Source organism: Panthera leo, chromosome C1, assembly GCF_018350215.1.
Source record: "Panthera leo isolate Ple1 chromosome C1, P.leo_Ple1_pat1.1, whole genome shotgun sequence".
Lineage (NCBI taxonomy): Eukaryota > Metazoa > Chordata > Mammalia > Carnivora > Felidae > Panthera > Panthera leo.
Genome location: NC_056686.1, coordinates 216,565,428 through 216,590,081, shown reverse-complemented (window position 1 = coordinate 216,590,081; position 24,654 = coordinate 216,565,428). Strand labels below are relative to the sequence as shown.

The 24,654-nt window shown below is 43.4% G+C and overlaps 1 long non-coding RNA gene across 1 annotated transcript; it reads right to left on the bottom strand.

Moving 5' to 3' along the window:
• Positions 1-10,177: 10,177 nt before the first annotated feature.
• On the bottom strand, positions 10,178-11,945 carry LOC122228812. Its single transcript, XR_006206761.1, has 3 exons — positions 11,886-11,945; positions 11,543-11,682; positions 10,178-10,537 (listed from the first exon to the last, which is right to left on the bottom strand). It is a non-coding gene; the product is annotated as an uncharacterized LOC122228812 (long non-coding RNA).
• Positions 11,946-24,654: the final 12,709 nt, after the last annotated feature.

Genomic DNA, 24,654 nt, shown 5'->3' with positions numbered 1-24,654 from the left:
CTTGCACAAATGCATAATGATGTGTGATTACCATTCGAGTGACGTACAGACTAGAATAGTCAAGCTTTAAGTAAACATTTTCTATGATCTCACACTCCTAAATTAATCATGGTCCAATGGCACAGTGTATCCTCTTTCAGATGCCTTTTTTTTGCTCCAAAATATACCGTCTGGGTTTTCCCTTTTGGACCTAAAGGAGTTTACGCAGACCATTTTTCCTAAACAGACAAATTTCTCCCCAAGAACACCGGTGCGAGTTGTCAACACGGTAATTTGTATATTCAACTGCATTTTCTAATTTGCTTCAGATGTTACGTCTTTGAAAAGATGTGATGTTATTCACACGGTTGGAGCTCCTGTTCTGGTCCTGTTCTACTCCCCATGGGTATGTTCAGATCTATGTAGGATTCTGTTATATATGGCATAATTTATCCATTTTTGCATGAAAAGGCACATAGCTATTTTCCAGTCGTCCCTTTTGAAAGCAGTGCTGTAATGAACGTCTTCAGATGTGAGACTTTCTGAGTGAGTGAAATGCAGGCATGTAGCATATATCCATCATCCACGGTGTTTCAGAGAAATCGTCCCATATACATTCCCACCCCCCAAACGCCCATGGGACCGAAGTGTCATCTTTTCTCTCCATGTTCCCCAACACTGCCTATTGTCCTATTTTTTTACTCTTCAAACTCATTTCTTTAGCCTACTGGAATCCATCATGGGCCATGGTATCAGGTGTAGATTTCACTTGATTTTGCCTGTATGGTGGGCAATTGTTCAGGTAGCACATAGCACCAGCTGGTCTTTCTGCCAATGTTTTGTCCCAGAGCTTTGGTAGAATCTGGTTGAGCATATCCACACAGATTGCCTTCTGAGTCCTTTGCTCTGTTTTCTTGGTCTATTTTCTCGTCCCCCTGAACACATCACCCTCTTCTAATTACTATAATGTTACAAAGTTGGGAGAAATGGTCTGTCTCCTCCGCCTGTCCCACTTCTCATGGTCACCTTTCTTCAGAATGCTTCCTCTGCTCTCTATTCTTAGCCCATATGGAGTCTATGATAAAGCTAATGCCAACTTTCATCGACAACCCCGTGGGATTTTGACTGACACTGCCTGGAACTCAAGAGTTAATTTAGAGGGAATTGATATCACCATAAAGTTATCATCCCACTTGTGAACACACAATACATTTCCACTGATTCAATTATCTGTAAATTGTGTCTTAATTTTCTCAATAAAAGTCATACTTGTCTTTTGTGAGATTTATTCCCAGATTCTTGTGAGTTCTGCTGTGTTGTTGGCAGAAACTTTTATAATTACATTTTCTAATTCATGGTTGCTGGAAACAATAACTGTGTTTCTTCCTTTCCAATCTCTTCATGTTTTATTTAGTTTGGGGACTTTTGTGGGGGTGGGGAGAAAGGAGTCCTTTTTCCTTGTCTTATGAGACTTGCCAAGGATTCCAGAACAATATTAATCAGAAACAATGATCACAGACAACATGCTCTTACAGTTCACTTCAAAATATTTCTAACATTTCACCACTCACGGGATGATTTCGGTGTCGTTGATGTCTTTTATTAAGTTCAGAACATTCCCTTTCCTTATTAGTTTGCTAAGAGTTGTTATTCGATCATATATGAGTGTTAAATTTAATTAAATGTTTTTTCTCTGCATCTATGAGATGACCATATGGTTTCTCCATAAATTTGGCAACATAGGGAATTATGCTAATAGATTTTCACATATTAAGTTATCCGTGCTCCCTACGCTTCTCAGGCGGAATGAAATATGTTCTATTCCTTTTGTACGTCCCATTTTATGATCAATATGTTTTTCATCTTGTGATAATTTAAGAGCTATATAATTTGTCCCTACTTCTCTCAGCGACTAACTTTATAGCTTTAAATAATATGGGCAGATAGCACTAAATATTGCTCAACCCAAGAAAGGAAATCTTAAAATAATTTTTGCCTCTGTCCTATGAACATCAGTTATATGTACAGGTCAGCCCACTCTGACCTCTTCCTTTTATTAACAAACACAGGAAACAGTCTGTCTTTATCATAGATTATTTAAAAATTTTACTCTGTAATCTCTTCCTTCAAAATGTTGACTGTTGCAGAGTTTTGTAAGCATAATGACTATATTTAAAATGCTCACTACTACCCCTCGCCTGAGCTCTTTATTTGTAATCATTTCAGATATGGCTTGCTACTTTTTCAGAAGGAATTCATTGCACTTTTGATAATGACTCTGTATTGACGTTATACACAAAGAACACCCTCACTGGGTACAGGATCGAGGGCTCACGCCTTCCCCTCTAAATGGCATGACACCTGCTTCTGTGTCAGAGCTGTGTCGCGTGGAATCCACGCTTCATCTTTCTTCTCCTTTAGACTGATTGTATTTTTTTCCGCCTGAAGCCTTGTGGTATTCTTTCCCCGTCCTTAGAGTTAACTAATTTTACCAGGATAGAGTCAAGATGAATTTTCTCTATCCGAATTTTCCAGGAAGATGATGTGAGCTTTCCAACAGCAGACTGAGTGCCTCCTTCATGTTGGGAATGGTTTCTCCTCTGACATCTCTAGGTTTGCTCACTGCTTCGTGGGTTTATTCTCCACATCAGAGACACCTGCTGATGATATGTTAGACCTCCATTGCCCGTCTTTTCCTTTTAATTTCATTCATCTCTTTCTTGTGGGTCTTTATTCTGGGTATCAGCTTCATGGTGAAAAGCGTGGAGCGTGGGCTTTGAGAGCAGAGAAACCAGAGCTCAATTTTGGTTATGCACTCATTGCTTTGGGCTGAGACAAGGTGTTTAATCTTGCAGAGACAGGTGCCCATGTGTATGCTGAGAATTACCTTGTCAAGAACTGTTGAATGTTTAGCATTACGACCGGCCTCCACTCACTAGATGCTAATTAGAACCCCATTCCCTAGTTATGATGACCAAAACAGTCTCCAGACTTTGCCAAATGCACCCTACTATAGCATATGGCATTTTAAGTAGCAATTCTACGTGCAGAATTTTTTCCTAGATATTCTTCCACGTGTGGGCAAAGGCAGTATTAACACATAGCATTTATTTTATTGTGGGGGGTTACCTATAAATATTTATTCATTACTATATGTTTAGAAAATGGACTCAAGAAAAAAAATTATTTCTTGAGAAAAATAAAATGGAAAAAATGGAAAAGTGCAAAAACTTAAGGGTTCAGAAATAATGTACAGTGTTTGTACCAGAAGGAATATTATAGTCATGACAACAATAAAGTACATTTATGTGTGCTGTCATGACATGATGTTTTTAAAAAATGTTATACTACACTGCCCCTTCCGTAGATCATGTTGCCATTTGTGGCAAAAATTTCTAGAAAGATACACAAAATTCTGGAGATGACAGAATGAGAGGCAAGGTATCTACAACGAGAGAGACACTCAACTTTTTGTATACACTTCGGTATTAACTGAGTTTGTGTGATTTATGTGCATTTATAATGCACCTAATTTCTTGAAACTAAAATAGTAATTAAAATGACTAAAACTGATACTAAAGCTAAACTAAACATACTCTCAAGGACTTGAGGAACAGACTTAAGGATTTGTACAAAATAAAATAGAAAACCACAGGGGCAATTAGGAAAAAGAGAGTAGAACAAATGTTAAAACATTCAAAATATTCAAAGATGCTCAAAACACTTACGAGGGATAAAAATACTCCTGAAGCCGCATGTCCGAGAGATGCATTGTGTTTCAGCCTCTTTCTGGCCCGTCCGTTTCAGTGCGGTGATTGTGTCTGTCCATGGTCCAGTGCAGGGCATGCTGATTTTTCTGGAAAATCTCAACATTGTACATTTTGGAAAAAGAGAGCCTTCATCACTTTCCTTTCCACAAATCCCTTGATGATTCACAACTATTTTCCCACGTGCGATTTCCCACGTGTCACGCTGTGAAATTCCAAAATATCCTGTTGTAGCTTACTTAATATTTCATGGAATATATAGCCCAATTTAGGGTAATTTATTCCTTTACACCATCCAGTCGCCCTTTCCAGAGATAAGCTATGTTATCTCACTTACTCACAGCAGAGTTTATCTCTCTCAGCAGAATAACGTATTTTCTTTACATAGGTTCGGCAAGTCTTGTAAAATTCTTGCCTCGTTATTCAAATGTTATTGCCGTTGTAAAGGGAGCGCTCCTTCAGTTGTATTTTCCAAATGCTTATTTTTCAGGCAAGGGGAAGCTAGTGATGTTTGCATATCAATTTAAAGACCACCAGGCGGTTCACCAAATTCTCCTGTCCATTCTAATAATTACTTTAGCTGATTCTTCTGTGTTTTCAGATGCGCGATCGTATTATCATGAAATGATCTCTTATCTAATTCCATTGGCTGACGTTTCCAAAACAACATTAAATATTACTAGTGGGCACAGACATACCTTTTCACGGCCCTGACTCTAATCTGAACCATTCAGCTTGACCGTGATTTTTGTTTTGCGATTTTTAGGCGCCTATTATTTGAGGACTACAGTGCATTCCTCTACGGAAGGGTTGTGGTGCAGCACGTGTGCCTGCAAAATTTGTTAAGATAGGTTCGATTATATCAGACAGGTCCACTGGCATTTATTGGACTGATCACGTTACTTTCTTCTTTTGATTGTTGAATGTTGAATTAATTAATGGATTTTCGTGCCTGATTAGCTGTGGTTGATGTGCTGGTTTTTAAATCGTTGCCAAGGCCAGCCTCTGCCTGCCCAGCTTCCGGGGGTGGATGGATTCTGTTAGTGTTTGGGTCTCAGACCGGTGCTTTGAGGTATGGATAGAGGGAAAGGGGACATAGGGGTCTTCATTTCTCCGGGACTTAACTGTCTCAGCGGCAGAGGCCGGGTCTCCCAGGCTGGCAGGGCACCTGCTAAATGCAGCCAAGACCAGGCCTTGATTTTCCGTGCTTTCCTGGGGCTGCTCTCAAAGTTCTTTCACATAAACTACTGTTGTTTATCGCCGTACGTGCGCGTGGTTTTCAGGTAAAACCCTGGAGCAGCTTGTCGGGGCCTCCGGATGTGTGTGGCTAGGGCTGGGGCCATGTGGGGACCCCGAGAGGACAGGGACCCGCGCACGGGTTAACATGGGGACTATCTAAGCTCCGCCTTCCACTGACCCTTGTTACACCAGGTGGAAATGAGTAACAGACGTCTTTCCATGGAACTGAGCTCTCTCTCTGTGGCCCTGACTCTCAGGAAATAGGAGGGTTTCGAGGAAACCAGATCTAAAGGAACACAGAGAGTCCATAAAGAATAATTATAACCATGAGCCACAGGGAGGAGGAAATGGAGTCAGGAGCCTGATAAATAGGATTTTATTAACTTGTTAACCTCCCTGGCCGATCTAGGACGCTAAAAGCCAGACCTCTCGGGCCAGCAGTGACCGTCACATGCTGGGCCCCGGCAATCAGAGGCAGCCCAGAGGAGCGTGTTTACACAAAGGGAGAAAATGCAGTCACAATAGAGTGTGCCTGCCATGTCTTTATTCCTGGGGTGGGGGGACATTGGCCGGAAGGGGAATTATCTTGAAATATGAAGCTAGTGATATTTCATCCGTAGTCATTCTGAAGATAACTATAAAGCAATATGAAGCAAAACGTATTTCTGCCTTTCGTGTGAAGATTAATTTATGTTTGGGGAATATAATGTTGAACCTGGAAATTGATGACATCTGGCCACCCCCACCCACAGCCTGCTGGCGGGGCTCAGAGGGAGGCAGGGACCACATGGGGCACCCCCAGACAAGTGAGCTGGTCCCTCCCTGACCGGAAGCGCCGCCCCATGTTGCCATCACAGGCGGGCCCGGAAGACGCATAGCCCGGGGGGAGCGGCCCCCAGCTTCTCTCTCAGTGACTTAAGGAGGCTGCAATTGCTTTAAACTCACCAGGCTGAGCGGTTGCCCTTTTGCTGATCCAACAGGCAGAATGTGGGCCCAGGAGCGAGTCTGGGGCCCCTGGCTCCAGAGAGAGGGTTCCAGCAGCGAATGGGCTGGGGCATCGAGGTGCCCACGGGGAGGCTGGGGCGGTAGAACCCCTGGACGTGGTCCCGTGGGTCTCCAAGCTCCAAACCTCCCAGCAGCTGCCCATCTCTCAGCAAACTCTAAGTCCTTTCTTGGTGACCACAGGACCTGTCGGCTGTCACCTGTGGCGCACCGTGGCCCTACTGTCTCTCCACTCTCGTGCCTGTGTCCCGGGCCGCTGCAGGGGGAGGCCTTGCCCTTCAGGGCTGTGTCCTTTACCTTCTCCAGCAGGCCACCAGAGGCTGTGCGCAGGCTCCTTCTCTTCACGTGGCTCTGTTTTTCCACTGTATATGTCAGTGTCACCGTGTGACATGTCAATGTCACCCTGTGGCCGATGACGATAGATTTGCACTTGATTCACTTAATAACATGTGCCTTCCATGCTTCCCCATAGAATGTAAGTGCCACGAGGCCGGGGCACTGCGTCTTTGCACGCATTCCAAGCACCCAGAATCACAGATGGGCAAACAGAGCAAACTTTCAGGCATCATGGGAGCCACACATAGTGTGTTCCCATCAAGTGTGGCCCCTCGAGTGCATGGTGTCTCTCCAACCCTTTCCTCTCCAATATAGAATTGCGGGGGTGGGATGTATATGCCGGGGAAAAGGTCTTTTATTTTTTTTTAAATTTTTTTAATTAAAAACATTTTTGTAATGTTTATTTTTTGAGAGAGACAGAGACAGAATGTGAGTGGGAGGGGCAGAGAAAGACACACACACACACACACACACACACACACACACACAAAATCTGAAGGAGGCTCCAGGCTCCAAGCTATCAGCACAGAACCCGATGTGGTACTTGAACCCGCAAACCGGGAGATCATGACCTGAGCCGAAGTCGGACACTCAAACAACTGAGCCACCCAGGCGTCCCAAAAAATGTCTTTTAATAAAGCCATTGGTCTGGCTTTACTGTCCCATCCCTGAGAGGGTGCTGTGCTGCGACACAAGCAGGTATGCAGTCTCTGTGCTGAATTTGCCGTCAGGGGCCTTTGAACAGTAGGTGGGCAGCCGAGGATTCACGAGTCACGGCACCAGGCTGGACAGCAGAGTTCCTGCTGCCTTACGTCCAAACTTCCTGGCTCAGATCAGGTTGTGCAGACCATGGCTATCGTCCTAACACAGTTACCAACGTGTAAATATCTATGAAGCGTTTCATTCAAATCCTTCCAAGACACAGGGTGGAGGGGGCAGCCGCCGGGCCACTGGATCTTAGGGACACTATTGTTCTTACCTTCCTAGTCCTTAATCAGGAGTCCGCCCGGAGGGTGCAAATGTCATTTTCTCTGCTTGTCTTTCTTTCTTTACTTGCTCGGGGAATGCATTTATTTATTTTTTGTCGTAGTTAACGGGGAAGTTACATACAGAGGTAGGAATTTCAAGGCTGAAAAAGAAACCCTATTCGAGAGAAGCTAACAAGTTCACTGCTGATGGTGTGACCTGATTTATGGGGAGGACTGGACCAAAGGGAAAGTCTCAGCTCTGTCGAGGCAGTGACAGCCTCGGGTGAATGTGATGCCAACCACACAAATTGTTTTATCCATTGTAATCTGCATTAACCGTCGTGTGCCTGATGCTGGCGACCAAAGCTGAGGCTGTTTTCCAGCAAGGGCTTTCAGGAGTTATGGGCTGCCTGGAGGGCTGTATTGCCTGTGCCTGGGGAAGAGACCAGCCTATGTTCTCACAAGTGGAAGCTCTTTTATTTTTTTAGTTTTTTTCTTTTAATTTTATTTATTTATTTAGACACAGACAGAGACAGTGCGAAAGGGGGACGGGCAGAGAGAGGGAGAGAGAGAGAGAATCCCAAGCAACCCCTGTGCCACCAGCACAGAGCCCTATGCGGGACTCGATCTCAGGAACCGTGAGATCATGACCTCGGCCGAAATCGAGAATCGGATGCTTAACCGACTGAGCCACCCACGTGCCCCACAAGTGGAAACTCTTCGAAATCATCTTCATGCAGTGAGACAGAGGGCTATGCAGTCGAACAAATGGGAAAATGTTGTTTCAGAAGATAGGAAATGTAAGAACGAGCGAAGCTTTTCTCTAGCTGTAGCAACATTCTCCACTTCGCATTACGTCTATCGTAAGACATTTGGTTGAAAGTTTCAAACAAAAATAAATCAAATGACCAGAGTCTAGACGCCTTCACAATAAGTCTGATTGTTTTTCTTGGTAAATGAACACATTGTTAGGGCACCACGTGGACTTCTTCTGAGCACGACGTATCAAGATTTCTGAAAGAGTAAGTGTTGTTTTATTCCCACTCTCACCTATAGAAATGTGCCCTGGAAAAATCATAAATAAAAAGTGGCCTGTGGTTTGTGTACAAGGATGTTCAGTGTCTTCCTCTTTGTAACAGTGGGGGAAAAAACAACTTCAATAATAGTTGAGGGGTAGCCAAATCATAATACAGAATATTACAAGTCCATAAAAATTATATTCTTCTGGAATAGTAAAGGTCATGCCTTTTTCTTTTGTCTAAAAAGAGACGAAAGAAAAATACCGGAATGTTGTCAGAAGTGATACCTGAATTCTATGCTTGCAGACAATGTCTCCTTTTTTTATATTTTCTCTATTTCCCTTTAAAAAAAAAAACGGAATTCATAGATTACTTTTATTCTCTGCAGAAGTGACGAATGCCATCTTAAAATAAAGGAGGGCACAGCCTTTAGTAATAACCTGATGTGGATTAGCCGCATAGCTTTGTTAAATTTGGTACTTGGGGCAATGTCAGCGAGTAGCTACCAGAGTCCTCTGCACCTGCTTGGAAAATGCTCAGCACCATCCCCAGAGTCCTTGTGCCCTCTGGCCGAGGAAAAGTGCTTTGAACTCACTGGGGGACAACGAGGCATAGGAAGACAAACCGGCCTTCCTTGGGGGAAGGGGGTGTCCTCATCCCCGGATGGGGCCTGGACACCAGCGGTTCCCTGGTTTGCTCCTTACGCCTTAGAGAACCAGAACCCTCCCCTCTCTTCCTTCTCATACCCTGGCATTTACTCTCTGGTCTCTTTCCTCCTACTCTGTCACAAGCCCAACTATAAATCCAGAAGGGGCGAGAATTTGTCCTCGGGGCTTTGTGATGAAATAAAACCAATGGCATTTCGCTTTCTGGCCCGGAGTTTACTTTCGGCAAGTAAAAATAAGGCCCACAGATCCCTCTCTGGCTCCAGCAAACATAAACGATGTCTCTGAGAAACAACTATGTGATTAATGCAGCCAATTCCGGCAAACAACCTAAAAATTCCAGGGAGAGAGTAAAAGCCAGTAAAAATGCCTGTCCGACTACACAGACCAAGCCAGTGTTGGGTCTGGGCAGATAATTGTGTTTCCACGGCTGGGGTCCTGCTCCCCAAATACCTAGACACCTCCAGGCACAGCCCCTCCTCCCCACAGGCGGCCGTTCATCACACCAGGTAGAGTCCACTTCCTCGTTTAGTTTTTACTCCTTGGTTTTGACAATGCTTGTTGGCCAGGAAAATGAACATGTGTGGTAACCAGCTTAAGCCCTGCAGCATAAAATGCAACCCATGTGTCTTACACATTTGTTACAAACCTATTAGAATGAGGCTATGACTACAAAGCGTCCATCAGGGCAACTCAAGCTGGACAGCGGCCACTGGCCAGCCCTGAGTGTCCTCACCAAATGCCCAGACTTTCCTCCTCAACTCCACCACCGTCCAGGGCATGGGGAGAGTGTGTGAAGAGGGCTCTTTTTTTCTCCGAGCAGCCCCATTACTTGATATAGGGGAGACACTATTCCATGGGTTGGTCATCTCCAGTTAAGAAATGTTGTAATTGATTGATTGATTTCTGAACTGCTGCTTGGGTGATTTGTTTATCGCTTTATGCACTGAACGAATATTTATCAAGTGCTGTATTTTTTTAAGTTGACTTGTTTATTTTGAACGGGGGGAAGGGCAGAGAGAGGGAGAGACAGAATCCCAAGCAAGATCCATACCGCCCACCCAGACCCGGATGTGGGGCTCAATCCCACGAACCGTGAGATCATGACCTGAGACGAAGTCGGACGTTTAACTGACTGAGCCATCTAGCACCCTTATTAAGTGCCCTCTATGTTAAGTTTATGCCCACAGGCAGCTGTGAGACAGAACAAACTGGTGAGGGAGGTAAAAGAGAGGAAAACGGGATCCTGCAGGAGAGGTCACTCATCATCAGTGGGAAGCCGTGACCACATCCAGGCCACTGCAAAGAGGGGAGCCACTCATTGCCAGGTGCATTCCATTTACTCATTTGGTTTTATTCACGGATTTGGAAAGTGTTCACTGGGCAGGAAATGGAAGCTCTGGGGGAGGTTTCAGCCTCAGAGAAGCTATCGTGGCAGAAGAGAGGGTCAAAGGCAGGTGGCATTCCAGGCCGGCAGAATGGCATCACGTCACGCAAGGCAGGAAGCCAGGAAAGCATAGGGCTGTTGATGATCCTCTAAAAGAGGTCACAGCACAAGATGCCTGGAGGGGAACAGAACCATCAGATGGGCTGGAAGTGGTGCTGAGTTTCTATCAAGAGTCTTAAGTCGTTCACTTTCTTTCCATCTGCACGGGCTCAGTTCTGGTCCTCGCCAAATTTCTTCAGGACGATTGCTACTGCCTCACTCATATCCCTTCCCTATTATCTCTGTTCTCTAAACATCCTCTACACAAGAGAAGGACAAGAGAAGCTCCCCATGGTCCTAATGTTGAGGGTGACCAAGGTCCCAGTTGGCTTTGGACAGTGATACCAGCTGTCCCGGCAAACAAGGCCAAGTAGATCCTGCATGTGGCCGTGGTGACATCATTTCATCCTGACTAGACCCGCATTTTCACCTTGAGAAGATAGGAAACCCCATGAGGAAAGCTCTCTCTTTGAAGTAAGTCGGTTATGCTACCTACCTGGCCCTATGATGGGCCAGAACCTATGGAGACAGGCAGTGAGTGACAGATGTCTCCACAGTGAACCATCAGAGCCACCAGATTTTTACATAACGGTGTTCTTTAGGAGCACCTAGCAACACAGGACACCCAGGAGCAGAACGATGCTTCCCCATGGGGGAACATACTACCTGCCTCTGTATCAGCATCAAGGGGCCTTCCCCTCACCACATTGCCCACCTGCTGGCCTATCCCTTAGAGTGGGGACACAGAAGTGTCTAGGACACAAGAGGGGACCCAGAGGGCAGAGTCTGCAGCCTAGAGGCACGTCTTCCACAATTCTATTGGGATAGGGCCTCAGACCTCATGATCTCCAGATTCCACCACCACCTGTCCCAGGGCCTGTGGGATGCAAAGACTTTGGGGGTCTCATAGCATCGTGTGTTCCAACAAACCTACTTCTCCAGAGCCTTTGCAGTCTCCAAGGGGCATTATGGCTACTGACCTCCATCCCCGTCTCCTTCCCTCAGGAACCTACCGGCTTTTGTGCCTCAGACCCATAGCAGGGAGTCTGAATCCCTTCCCATGAAGTGGGAGTCTGCTCACCTCCAGACCTCTCGGGCTAGAGTACTTGAGGAATGGGCAAAAAATGCCACGGGTCATCTGCTGGAATCCAAATCCCCAGCTGAGGCCTCAGTGGGAGAGCAGGCCAAAGGCCCAGCAGGATAAATGCTTCCAAGGCCCTCCTGTTTGAAACAGAAATCAGTCCTGCTTTGGATGTTGTTTAACAAAATAATAAAAACTATCTAAAACTTTCCAAACAATTAAAGTAACAACAAAAAAGGTAAGTGTGGCTTCTTGGTGAAAAATTTGCCAAGCCTGTAACAAGCCAAGGCACATTATGATTCACCAGGAAGAGGGTCTATCACCCACTATTTCCCAAACTTACCCAACCATGTGCTTTTTCCTCATAGAGCACCTGAATGGACTTCTCTTTTGCAGAATCACGCTGGGAAAAGATGAAGTGAATTATTAGATAAAGTGGGGATAGGACATGAAGAGGACAGATGGGCCCAAAATGTTTATCATAATTCTGGAAATATTGGAAATAATCTTAATGTCTTCTGGGAAAAAAATAGATGAGATCATATTAAAATGCCATTCAAAATGCAGTCATATAGCCCACATAGTGTATAAACAATATAAAGAAATCAGATAAATTTTTAAAACCAGGCACAAATCTATGTGAATGATGATTTAATTATAATTAAAGGCGTGTATTAAATATACATTAAAAATCAAATATGACTGTGGCTAAAGGGGAGTAAAAACGTTGAGACTCATTGTCCTACTTGGTTTTGTTTTTTTTTTTAAATTTTTTTTAACGTTTTATTTATTTTTGAGACAGGGAGAGACAGAGCATGAACAGGGGAGGGTCAGAGAGAGGGAGACACAGAATCTGAAACAGGCTCCAGGCTCTGAGCTGTCAGCACAGAGTCCGATACGGGGCTCGAACTCACGGACCGCGAGATGGTGACCTGAGCTGAAGTCGGCCACTTAACCGACTGAGCTGCCCAGGTGCCCCTCATTGTCCTACTTTGAACAGATAAAAAACACTTGAATAGCTATTTGAAACAACTGTTTCAGAAATTGGAAAAGAAGTGCAAGACTATGTTCCCTGAGAAAAAAAGGAAACAAGCAAGATGGAAACAAGATTTCCTCAGCTTCCTTCCAGGAAGCAAATCCCAGACTGTAAGACAGGGAGAAGAATCCTCAACAGAGCAGGGCCACATCACTGATACAAGGGGATAGCTATCAGAGTTTGGGGAAACTGAGGCCTTTGCAAGGCCGAGTGCCAGAGAGGAGGATGCTCTGCAAAGAGTGAGCTTGAGAGATCTTCAGAAATGTCCCCTTGCGTTTCTGGATGAGGACCATTCTGCACTTGCATATGAGGCTGGAGGAAGAAGAGCTTCCAGGCACAAAAAAGTTACCAGGAAGCTATAGGTCTAACAATGCTCAGAGTTATCCACACAGAGCCAGAAAGCTTTTGATTTGCTACATCCAGAGAAGATGGGATGTTTGTGGTCTTGAACTGAGACCCTAGAAGGGTCATGCTGTAGCAGTGAGCTAAACTAACCCTAGAGGAAGGCCATAGAAAGGGTTAAAATACACCCCCAAAATAGCAAGTTAACCCACAAATGTCCGAATTACCTGCCAGAACAAAGCCTAACACCCTTAAAACAAAACAAAACAAAACAAAACAAAACAAAACAAAACACCTAGCACTAAAAACTTTGACAATGTCTGATATCTAAGAAAAATTACTAGACATCATAAGAGGCAAGATGTAACATATACAAGGAGAAAGTTCTGTCAGTACAAACAGAACCAGATAGGAGCAAGGTGGTAAACTCAGGAGGAAGGGACTCCAAAGGAGCTATTATTTATATATATGCTTAATATGATCAAGGGTTGAAGGAAGACATGAATATAACAAGGAAAGAAAAGATTCCAAAAAAGTGGAATTTCTAAAGATAAATGACTCTAAAATATACATTTCCACTGGATTCGATTAAGAGAAGAGTAAGAACCTCAAAAGATCAGTGCACATGAAGACACAACAAAAGAGGGGCGCCTGAGAGACTTAGTCAGTTAAGTGACTTAGTCAGTTACCTGTCTGACTTCGGCTCAGGTCATGATCTCATGGTTTGTGAGTTTGAGCCCCGCTTCGGGCTCTGTGCTGACAGCTCAGGGCCTGGAGCCCGCTTCGGATTCCGTGTCTCTGTCTCTCTCTGCCCCTCCCCCACTCAAGCTCTGTCTGTCTCTCTCTGTCTCAAAAATAAATAAACATTAAAAAAATTCTTTTAAAAGACATAACAATAGAAACTATCCAAAATATAGGGAGAGAAAAGAATGAAAAAGAATGAATAGACTCTGAATGGTCTTTTAGATAATACCAAGCCACCTAACAAATGTGTGATTAGAATCAGGAAAAAACAAAAAAAGAGAGAGAGAGAGGTGGGGTCAGAAATACTATTTGAGGAAATGGCTGGGGATATTTCAAATTTGATGAAAACTATAACCCACGGGTCCAAGTCGCCCAACAAAACAAAGAAAACCACACCTAAACACCTCATAGTACAATTGCTGAAAAACAGTGATAAGGAGAAAATCTTAAACATCTTGAAAAGAAAAAAAAAAAGGCACATTATAAAGAAAGGAACAAAGACATTTCATCAGAAATGTTGTAACCCAGAAGACAATTGGATTACATGTTTAAAGGGCTGAGAGGGGAAAAAAAAACCAAAAAACACTTCAATTTAAAATTTTATCTTAAAAACTTGTGTTAAAACTTGATCAGATCAACAAAAACAGATAATTTATCACTAGCAAATCTTCACCAAAAATTGGGCCTTAAGAACTTCATTCAAGAAAGGTTAAAGGGAATTCTCTAGGCAAAAAAAAAAAAAAAAGAATTTCAGCTAGAAACCTGAGTATATAGAAAGGATGAAGAGTACTACAAATTATAAATATGTACAGAAATATGAAACTTTCTTTTTAGTTTTTAAATTCCTTTCACCAGCAACTGACTATTTAAAGCAAAAGATAATAACATTGATTTGTGTATTTTATAATATATGTATATACAAAATGTGTAACAACAGCAAAAAGATGGAAAGTAGATATGAACTTCTTAAATTATATTTTAGTGATATAATATCATTTGAAAATAAAGTATGAAATATTAAAAATATGTATTTTAAATCCTAGAACAACCCCTCCCCCCAAAAAGAAAGAAAGTGGTAAAGTTAATAAGTAACAGTAGATACAAAATGGAATCACAAAACATAAAAATTAATTTTTAAAAAGACAAGTGGAGAGGAAAACAAGGAACACTTATCAGATTAATAAATAGAAAACAAATCAAAATATGTTATACCTAAACCCACACACAGCTATGAGTGCATTGAATATAAATGATCTAAGCCTGAATTATTTTATATGATAGTCACTAGCCACATGTGGCTATTTGAATTTGAATTTAATTAATTATTAAAAAAATAAAATAAATATGTCAGTCCTCAGTCAACCTAGAAACATCTCCAGGGTTCGGTAGTTCCAGGTGGCTAGTGGCCGCCATCTTGGGCAGTGTGAATGGAGAACATTTCCATCACCATGGACAGTCCTGTTAGACAATGCCCATCTAAACATTTTCGACTGCAACCCAGACTTTTCAGATGGGATGAAACGACATGGTCCACATGTATGCTTTCTCCAAAACAACAAACACAAAACAACAACAAAACAGCCATAAACATAAAGACAGAGATGTATAGAAGCAAAAGAATGGAAATAGACACGCCATTGGCCATGAATCACAAAAGAGCCGGAACCGGAGACTTGAGAACAGGAGATCCTGCCAGGACTGGAGGGGGTCATTTCATTATGATAAAGGACTCACTTCATCATGATGGCATGTGATACTAATGTGCACGTACCTAATAACAGAACTTCAAAATCGATGAAGCAAAAACTGACAGAACTGAAAGGACAAATGGACACATTATATTTGGAGAATTAAACACCTCTCTCTCAGTAAATGACAGAGCAAAGAGAAAATCAATTGGGATGCACTGGACTTGGGGAACACTATGACCCAAGTTGACCTGACTGATCTTCAAAAAAAGAAAACACTACACACCAGAGCTGCAGAAAACATATTATTCAGATGCATGTGGAACATTTGCCAAAACGGACAAAATACTTGGTTATAAAATCAATCTCAATACATATTAAAGGGTTGAAATCACAGTGTTGCTGTGTGTTTTATTTTTCACCGTGACTGAATCAAATGATAAATCAGTAACAGAGAGGTATCTGGAAAATCCCCAAATTATTGAAAATGAAACCAAACACATCTAAAGAACACAAACATCAGGGAAAAAATTATAACATATTTCAAACTAAATGAAAATGTGACATAGTAAAAATTTTAACGTACAGTGTGAGTGTAGTGGAAAATTTTCTACCTTTATATGCTTATAGAGAGGATTAAAATCCATGACCCAAATTTCCAATGTAGAGGCCGGAGAAAGAATAATCTGTACTTGAAGTGGGTGGAAGGGAAGAAATGTAAGAGTGGTGATCCATGAAATAGAAAATAGACAAACAATACAGAAGATTAGTAACACTAAGATCTGGCTTATTGAAAAGATTTGATAATCCCTGGTGTGACTGATCGAGTAAAAAAAAAAAGAAAAATATTTAAATTCTCAATATCAGGAATCAAAGAGGGGACATCACTTCAGATCCAACAGACATTAAAAGGCCAATAAGAGAATATTTGATAATGTTTTGACAACAAACACAGTAACTTAGATGAAAAAGACAAATTCCATGAAAAGCACAAATTAACAAAATGGATGCAACAAGAAATAGAAAAATCTCAGTACCCCTAGATCCAATAAAGGAACCAAATTCCTAACTTCAGAATTTCTCCCAAAGGAAACACAAGGCCCATGTGATCCCACTGATACATTCTATGAAATATTTAAGGAAAAAATAATACCAATCCTACACCAATTCTTTGAGAAAATAGAAGGGGGTAGGAAGAACCTCCAGACTCATTTTTTGAAGCCAGCATCAACCTTACGCCAAAACCCAACAACAGTGTTATGAGAAAAGAAAACTACAGACTGATACCCCTCATGAATACACACACAAAATCCTTCATAGCCTGTTAGGAAATACCCGGAAACATATACAAAAAATATCATTGCCAAGTGAGGTTTATTCCAGGAATACAAGAAAATCACTTCAACTTATTTGTTAATATTAACAGAGCAGAAGAGAAGGATCACATGATAATCTCAACAAATGTAGAAAAAGCATTTGACATTACTTAAACCCAGTTCATCTTAAAATTGTCAGCCCACTAGGAATGAAATGAATTGCCCTCACCTTGGAACATGCATATCAATCCACAGTTCACTTCATATTTAATGGTGAATTTGAATGCATTTTTTCCTATGGAAACAATGCAAAATACCCCCTCACCACTTCCGGTGAATGTTGTACTGAACTTCCCAGCCAGTGCAATACAGAGAGATAAAAAAGAATTTAGAATAAAATGGAAGAAAAAATGCCCGTAGAAAATCCTTCTAAGGGATCTACCAGGAGAAAAAAAAAAAAAAAAAGCTGACGGAACTAAGGAATGACCTCAGCCAGATGGATCAGCCTAAGGTCGACCTACAACAGTCAACTGTACTTCTGTGTACCAGCAACAAACAGCTAAAGATTGGAAACTCAAAAAGTAATAATTACAATAGCATCGAAAATATAAAACACTTGGGAATAAATTTAACGAGATGCGCGTAAGAGTTATACCACGAAAATTACAAAACACTGCTGAGAAACGAATGAAGACTTACCTAAATGAGGAAGATATGTGCCTATAAGTCATCAGACTCCCTTGCGTTAAGACGTCTATCCTCTCAGTCTCCTCTGTAGCTTTAAGCCATTCAAATCAAGTTATCAGCACACTTGGTTTTGTACAAATCTGTGGCTTATTTTGAAGTGTATTCAGAGTTTTAGATGTTTCAGAATAGGCAAAATAGTTCAGAAAAGGAGGAAGTTGGAGGATGTAAACACTTCTGGGAGAAGGGCAGATAGGCCAGGGTTTCTACACCTGCCGTCATGGACATAAATGACTATCCTGCTTCCAGACTGTAAAATGGTCTGTGAAGCAAATTCAGAATTTCCACCACAACAACATCTCTTCTGGAGCATAGAGACAAATGGAGTATTTCCTGAGTCATTTCCGCAAACTTGTACAATCTAGATTCTAACATCGGTGCACAGAAATGTGATAAAGTCAATGTACTTTATTAAGTCAAGGAGAGTACGCAGTGCATTTGGAGGATGGTATAACATTACTTAAGAAGGATTATCTCAATAATTCAGGAAGATTAAATATCGAGGAATCCATTTCTCCGGCCTCCAAAAAGAAAGTTAACACTTGTTGGCAGTTGATGGGTATTTACAAAGTTCTGCGAGTGAAATCCACAAGTCATTTTCAGTGTCCATCAACCAACACTCCAACCCCAAGGCAGCAAGTTAATAGCTTGTGTCTATACTGCCTCTTCTGTTCTTACCTGAAGGGTCTGTTTATTTAAGCAGCCTTAGTGGTTCTTAAGCCATCAAAAGTGTTAGTTTAACAAAGAATACCAAACAATTAACCTCTGATGGGAAAAAGGAAAGGATTAAAATAAGCAAAATGTATCACTTTGTCAGCTTCTGCAAACACCACCTTGATGAGCTAAAAGTTCCTGTCAGAAGAACAGACACACCCTGCCTACAAGACACGTATCTCAATTATTGCGCCATGTGAATTTCTGCCAGAACGTATCAATGAATAGTGTGGTTGGTCTGCATGAAGCAAAATGGCAGGCTTGATGCATTTCTTCTCCACCGCATTAGGTGGCTGTCTGATTTTGCCGTCGTGAGAGAACAGCAGCGAACCTTCCGCACACTCTTCATCTTGCAGAGCTGGAGGCTGAAAGGAGGGGTACGGAGGTTCTGCGCGGTCCCCTGTGAGTCAGCTGTCCCCGCAGCGAGCCGACCACACGCTGGCCAGGAGCTCCTGGGGGAGAGAAAGGAACCCCGGGGGCTCTGCCCAAGGCCCCCTTGGTCAGCTCCGACAACCTGGTGACCCCACGAGTTCTGATCCCCCCGGACACATCAAGGAAGCCAGACAGGGAGCCACATTCTTCCAGCTGGAGACTGCAAGCCTGTGGACAGCAGGTCCAGACACAGCTCACGACACATCATTGCTCTGCACGCGGTAGAGTGCAGGTGACTGGAAGCCAAGATGAGACAGGGCTGGCAGGTTCCGTTTCCCCTCGGACAACCCAGGCCTCCTTGATGGAGTGCAGGTCTCCGCCTGCTCCCCACAGGCTGTCTGGACCCACTGCCTGCAGCCCTTTGGGACCCTTGGGGCCAGGACGAGGCAGGCCATCACTTGTTCTGTATCCGGAAGCATTTCGTCAAGGTAGGGCAAACACTGCTTTGTGCTCTGAAACACCCAGAGAATGTTCCTTCGACCCTACGAGCTTTCAGAGACGAGTAGGAATGTTATGCCTTTTATACAGCCTTCTGATATTCCTTTCTCAAAATAATCCCTAAAAAAAAAAAAAAAAAAAAAAAAAAAAAAACACAGGAGGAAGAAGCTTTATGCAGCCTTTGGCTGGGCCGGGAGCCTGAGACATCTTGACCAGATGGAAATTCTCGCTTGTAGCGGATTACATACACACCTTTTGAGTTTTCTCGTGGGGTCTTCTGCCAAGTGAGTCCTGGGCATCTCTCTCTGGCCTTGTTCGTCTCCTCCCCAGGATTCTGGGGGCCTTTCTTGTCCCTTTCCATCTGGTTCTGTTTCAGAGTGATGGCAGATTTCAAAGCTTTAACAATCCCAGCTTTCTCCGAGGGCAGTAACTCTAAGACAATACTGTCTCTTGCTATTATTAGACCCTTAGCACAGCTTACTAAAGTCAATCAATATCTTGCTATTCTAACGACGTCTCTGGTTGGATAATACAGTCTTGACAAGAAGCTTCTCCCTTCAAATGATGTGGAAGGAAAGGAAACAACAGAGGTGGGGACAGCCCATCCTGCCCGGTCTCCCCCTTAAAAGCACGCGGGCATGGACTCCGCGAGGTTATCTATAGCCGCCAAAGCCAGCAGGCATCCATGTGGCCCTTGGGCCCGTCTCGCAGAATGCCCTCAGCTCAAGGACAGCCAGCTCCATGGTTCTCCTGCTTTGTCTAGCACAGTCCTGATGTTTGAAGTTTTTATCGGAAAAGCAAGAGCTGTTGCATACCAGTGAAATCTGAAACCTGGCCTGACATCCTCTGGGGCAGGGGTGCATAGTAATAGGTTCAAAGGACAGAGGGGGAGGTGAGGGCTGGCCGCAGGGGAGCCTTGTTTGTTTGAAGAGGCAGGAGACTTGCAGGAAGGGTCACCTTTTATTAGCTGTAAATACATTCCTGAGGCAACTCCTCCAGGTATCCAGTAAGTTCTCAGAAAGGGGGGGGGGGTGGGGTGGGATTGAACTTCGCTAATTGGAGGGTCTATTGCCAGTGGCTGTCACCAGTCTCTGCTCTGAGCTTGTTTATATAACCAGCCCCTTCAATTGCCGCTGGGCCACATGTGGCCCCGGTTGCTGAGCACAGAGACTTGGAGGTTAGATCCCGTAGCAGAAGCCCCGTGGAGCAAACAGCCAGCCCGGGCTCCATTTGACAGATTTCAGAGGCAAGGACAGTCGTCATGAAAAATACAGAGGGACCATGACCTCAGGTTAGGAGAGAGGAGGAAAAACGCCCGAAAACATTCCTTCTTTGTAGCAAATTGGCCCTTGATGTAGAACAGTGCCTTATACTCCTTAGATTTGCAATAAAGCCTCAACGGTCACGGTCAAGACTTTCTGGAGCATTCAGGGGAAATACAGAAGCACTTGAAGTGATTGGTTTTTTTTAATTAATTTTTTAAGTTTCTTTTGAGAGAGACAGCGGGCAGGAGAGGGGCATAGAGAGAGAGAGCAAGAGAGAATCCCAAGCAGGCTCCATGCTGTCAGCGGGGCTCGAACCCACAAACTGTGAGATCATGACCTGAGCCAAAACCAAGAGTCAGACGCTTAACCCACTGAGCCACCCAGGTGCCCTTGAAGTGACCCTTAAGGTCCGCTATCAACATTTCTGTAAGAGGGACAGGCACACATATAAAAAGCAGGACTCAAATTATTTGGAAATTTTATATACACATCTACTTATGAATATGTGTTAGAAGGGAAATTCCTGCCGGAACAGGTAAACCTATGACACGAAAATAAATAGCCAAGAATAAAAATCAGTGCTCTGTCTACGTTCTTGAGAAACATATAGTTAAATATTTCACTTTACAAAGATTGCAGAAATCAGCCTGCGGGGAAGGAATTTTCCTTTCTGTGTTGATTTTAATATCATGTCCTCAGCCTCCAGCTTTGAGACCTTTATCCTTGCTCTGAACCAAACTAAAAATGTCTTTCCTTTTCAAAAATCTTATTGAGCTAAGCAATTTCTTATTCCCTGCTCATTGTGTTCACACACACACACACACACACACAGACACACACACACACACACAGCCTTTTCTAGAATCCTGTGATAGTCTTCCAATTCTAGCCGGACAGAATATATAAAATTCCCCTTCGCAACCCAACAAGAATAGTAGGGGCTTAAGGATTAACGACCGTGGGCATTAATGAGTGGATTTCAGGGGGCCCCAGAGCAATTTCATTTTTCAGACCACCTAGTCACTGGGATTACTCGCCCCTCACAAAATGCACTTAACATGTGCAGTGTGGGCACCTGTTTACCCTAGAACTGCCCTGGGCTTGGATCTGATTTCACCATGGTCCATCACAGCTGCCAAGTGCCAAATGCTCACGGCCACCTCTGGCCACGCCAGGCACCCCACATGAGTAGGAGGTGAAAGGTCCCATGTGTCTTGACTAATCTCAGGATGCGTGACAAGTCCAATGTTTTCCTTTTTATGCCCAGGTCCCTATTTTGAAAAAAAAAAAAAAAAAAAAAGGTTTCACAACTGTGTCTACATATTCCTTGTTCATGATTTTGCTTCCTGCATGTGGCTTTCAGCATAACTTCACGAGCATTGAGCAAAGCCTACTGACTTCGAAATGTCCATTCAGGAAGAAATCGTCTACACTTTGATGATCCTAGATGAGCCTGATTCATTTACCTCCGTCTTTTACTTTTAAAAACCCCAATACTATCAGCAACGACAGCACAAACCCTCCACCTGATTAATCTGGACTCAACAAGCCACAGAAAATGCTGGAGTCCTTGTGTTCCCTGAGACCCCCACCAGCCCCCCGATACCCCACAGCAGTTAGGCTAACCCTGGCCCATCTGCACACATAACTTGCATTTCAGCTACACCGCTCTTGTTCTAAGTCGCATCCAATAATCACAGCAACTGATTATAAAGTGTTGCTTGGTGCAGAATGTTGCATCCAGATTACATAGTTTTATTTTGGCCTCGTTTGGTTTTCAATAATAAGAGATTGAGGTAAGTGATGTTGGCTGGAGAGGAAGCGTTGAAAACGTCAAGCAATTCTTCCTGCCTCTGACTGTGCTACCTTCTTCCTATAGGATAGTGATTTGTTATGACGATATCTTCAGCTCTGTTTTATACATTAGAAGGTGAAGGACGTTGCCCAAATTGAACGAGTTAGTACGTGAAATAGGTAAATGACATAGTAAGTGCCTGATGGCTCCTACGTTCATGCTCGACCTGCTGTAACTCGCTGCCTTCTTAGAAGTAACCTGTATTCCTCTCTAGGCAGCATAGCTCCAGATATCGGATTCCACACGACAGTCTGTTCAAGGTGCACTTTCTTCCTCTGCTAGGGTGAGTGGAAAGCCCTGACAAAGAGTCTTCTGGGGAACCCGCTGGCCATGAGCGCCTCAAGGCAGGACTGTTGGCATTCCTAGAGCCTAACATAACACTTTGCACGGACCGCAAGTTCCAAAGGTGCGTTGGAGGGGTGCATGAATGAATGAATGAATGAATGAATAAACATGGCAACGCATAACACAAACAAGTGTGGGTTCTATTCTGGCCAGGTAAGCTGGTTTGCTCCCACCACCCAAGACACACGATATTCAGTCCGCCAACTCACAATTACGGTACATTGAAAGCAATCAGAAGGATGAAATGTAGACTGACCTCACCGCAGACACGTCTGGGAGAGCTCCATTTACGCAGAACCCCTTGGACGTTCCTGCGGTAACAGGAAGTAACCTGGGAACGAAGACAAATCCGAGACAGGATGAGTCAGAGGCATGGTCAGCCCTGCTCTATTTCCCCTTCACCCCCTCTGCCAGCGTGGAGGACTTTTCCCAAACCCTCCTGACAACTGCTGTCAGTTTGCCCAGGACACCAGGCTCACCACACTTGCCGTAGCTACTCTTTACATATGATGCCCAGAGCAGCACGTAAATAAATACCAAGAGGAAAAGGCAACGATTTCCTCCTGGCTGTTCTGCCGTTGTTTTACAACAAACAGGAAGCAATGCTATACAGGTGGGGACATAGTATAAATCACTAAACAGTAATTAAGGGTCAAGGGATGGATACAGCCAGTCTACATGCCTCCGAGAAAGATCTAGAGTTAGTTCCTGGACAGTAAGAAGAACCAAGCCAGTAATGGAATAGTGTTATGGAAAGGGGTAGTGAAGCGTCACTATGTATTAACCTGAAGACTATTTAAAATGATTGTTGGCACGTTTTGGGCCATCGTTTAAAAAACCATGCCCATTTTAGCCACTCTGACTGGCACGAGGTGGTATCTCAGTGTGGTTTTGATTTGTATTTCCCTGATGAGGAGCGACGTTGAGCATCTTTTCATGTGCCATCTTGATGTCTTTTTTAGAGAAGTGTCTATTCATGTGGATCCTGAGAAACTTAACAGAAGACCATGGGGGAGGGTAAGGAAAAAAAAAGTTAGAGAGGGAGGGAGCCAAACCATAAAAGACTCTTAAAAACTGAGAATAAACTGAGGGTTGATGGGTGGGAGGGAGGCAAAGGTGGGTAATGGGCATTGAGGAGGGCACCTGCTGGGATGAGCACTGGGTGTTGTATGGACCAATTTGACAATAAATTTTATATTTAAAAAAAAACAACATGCCCAGTTATAGTCTCCAAAAGTGAAGGTCACTATTGTAAAAGTAGCTCACAGAGGAGCTAACAGAAATGGCCAAATGTGTGAAAAATAAGAAAAATGGAGTAATTACTTTTGTCCTTATTGAAAGTGTTAAAGACTTGGAGCTTTATTTTATTTATTTATTTATTTATTTATTTATTTATTTATTTACTGGGGGGAGGGGGAGACAGAGAATCTCAAGCAGGGTCCATACCCAGTGAAGAGTCTGACACAGGGCTTGACCTCATGGCTGTGAGATCGTGACCTGAGTAGAAATCAAGAGTCGGATGCTCAACAAACTGAGCCACCCAGGTGCCTGATGGTTATCTTTTCGACAATCTTTTGTCATGGCAAAACCAGGAAAGTTTTGGAGGCCCAGCGTTGTCTCTGTTGATGCCTCCAACGTTGGGAGTCTTCAAGTGCTTGTCTTACTTAACGAGACTCTGATTTCCTTACGAATATGATCACTGTCATCTCAAACTTTCTTACCCATCATTTAATAACACTTAACTAAGCACCTTCAGCATTCAGCCAGGCTCTACAAGGACTTCACAGGTACACTTTCACGCTGATCGAAAAGTCACTGTTCAACCACAACAATGTCCAGACTCTTTAGAATTAATGCCATTTTAATGCTTATTTGTTTTTGAGACAGAGAGAGAGAGAGAGAATGAGCCAGGGAAGGTAGAGAGAGAGGGAGACACAGAATCTGAAACAGGTTGCAGGCTCTGAGAGGTCAGCACAGAGCCCGATGTGGGCTTCAAACCCACGAACCGTGAGATCATGACCTGAGCCGAAGTCAGACACTTAATCGACTGAGTCACCCAGGCGCCCCAGAATTAATGCCGTTTTAGACACAACTGTTTAAGTCTGAAACACAGTACCAAAGGTTACAGAGAGAGGGGAAGAAGGGAAAATCTGTGCTGCCACGAAGGCTATAATCGAGAAGTGACTTGGATTG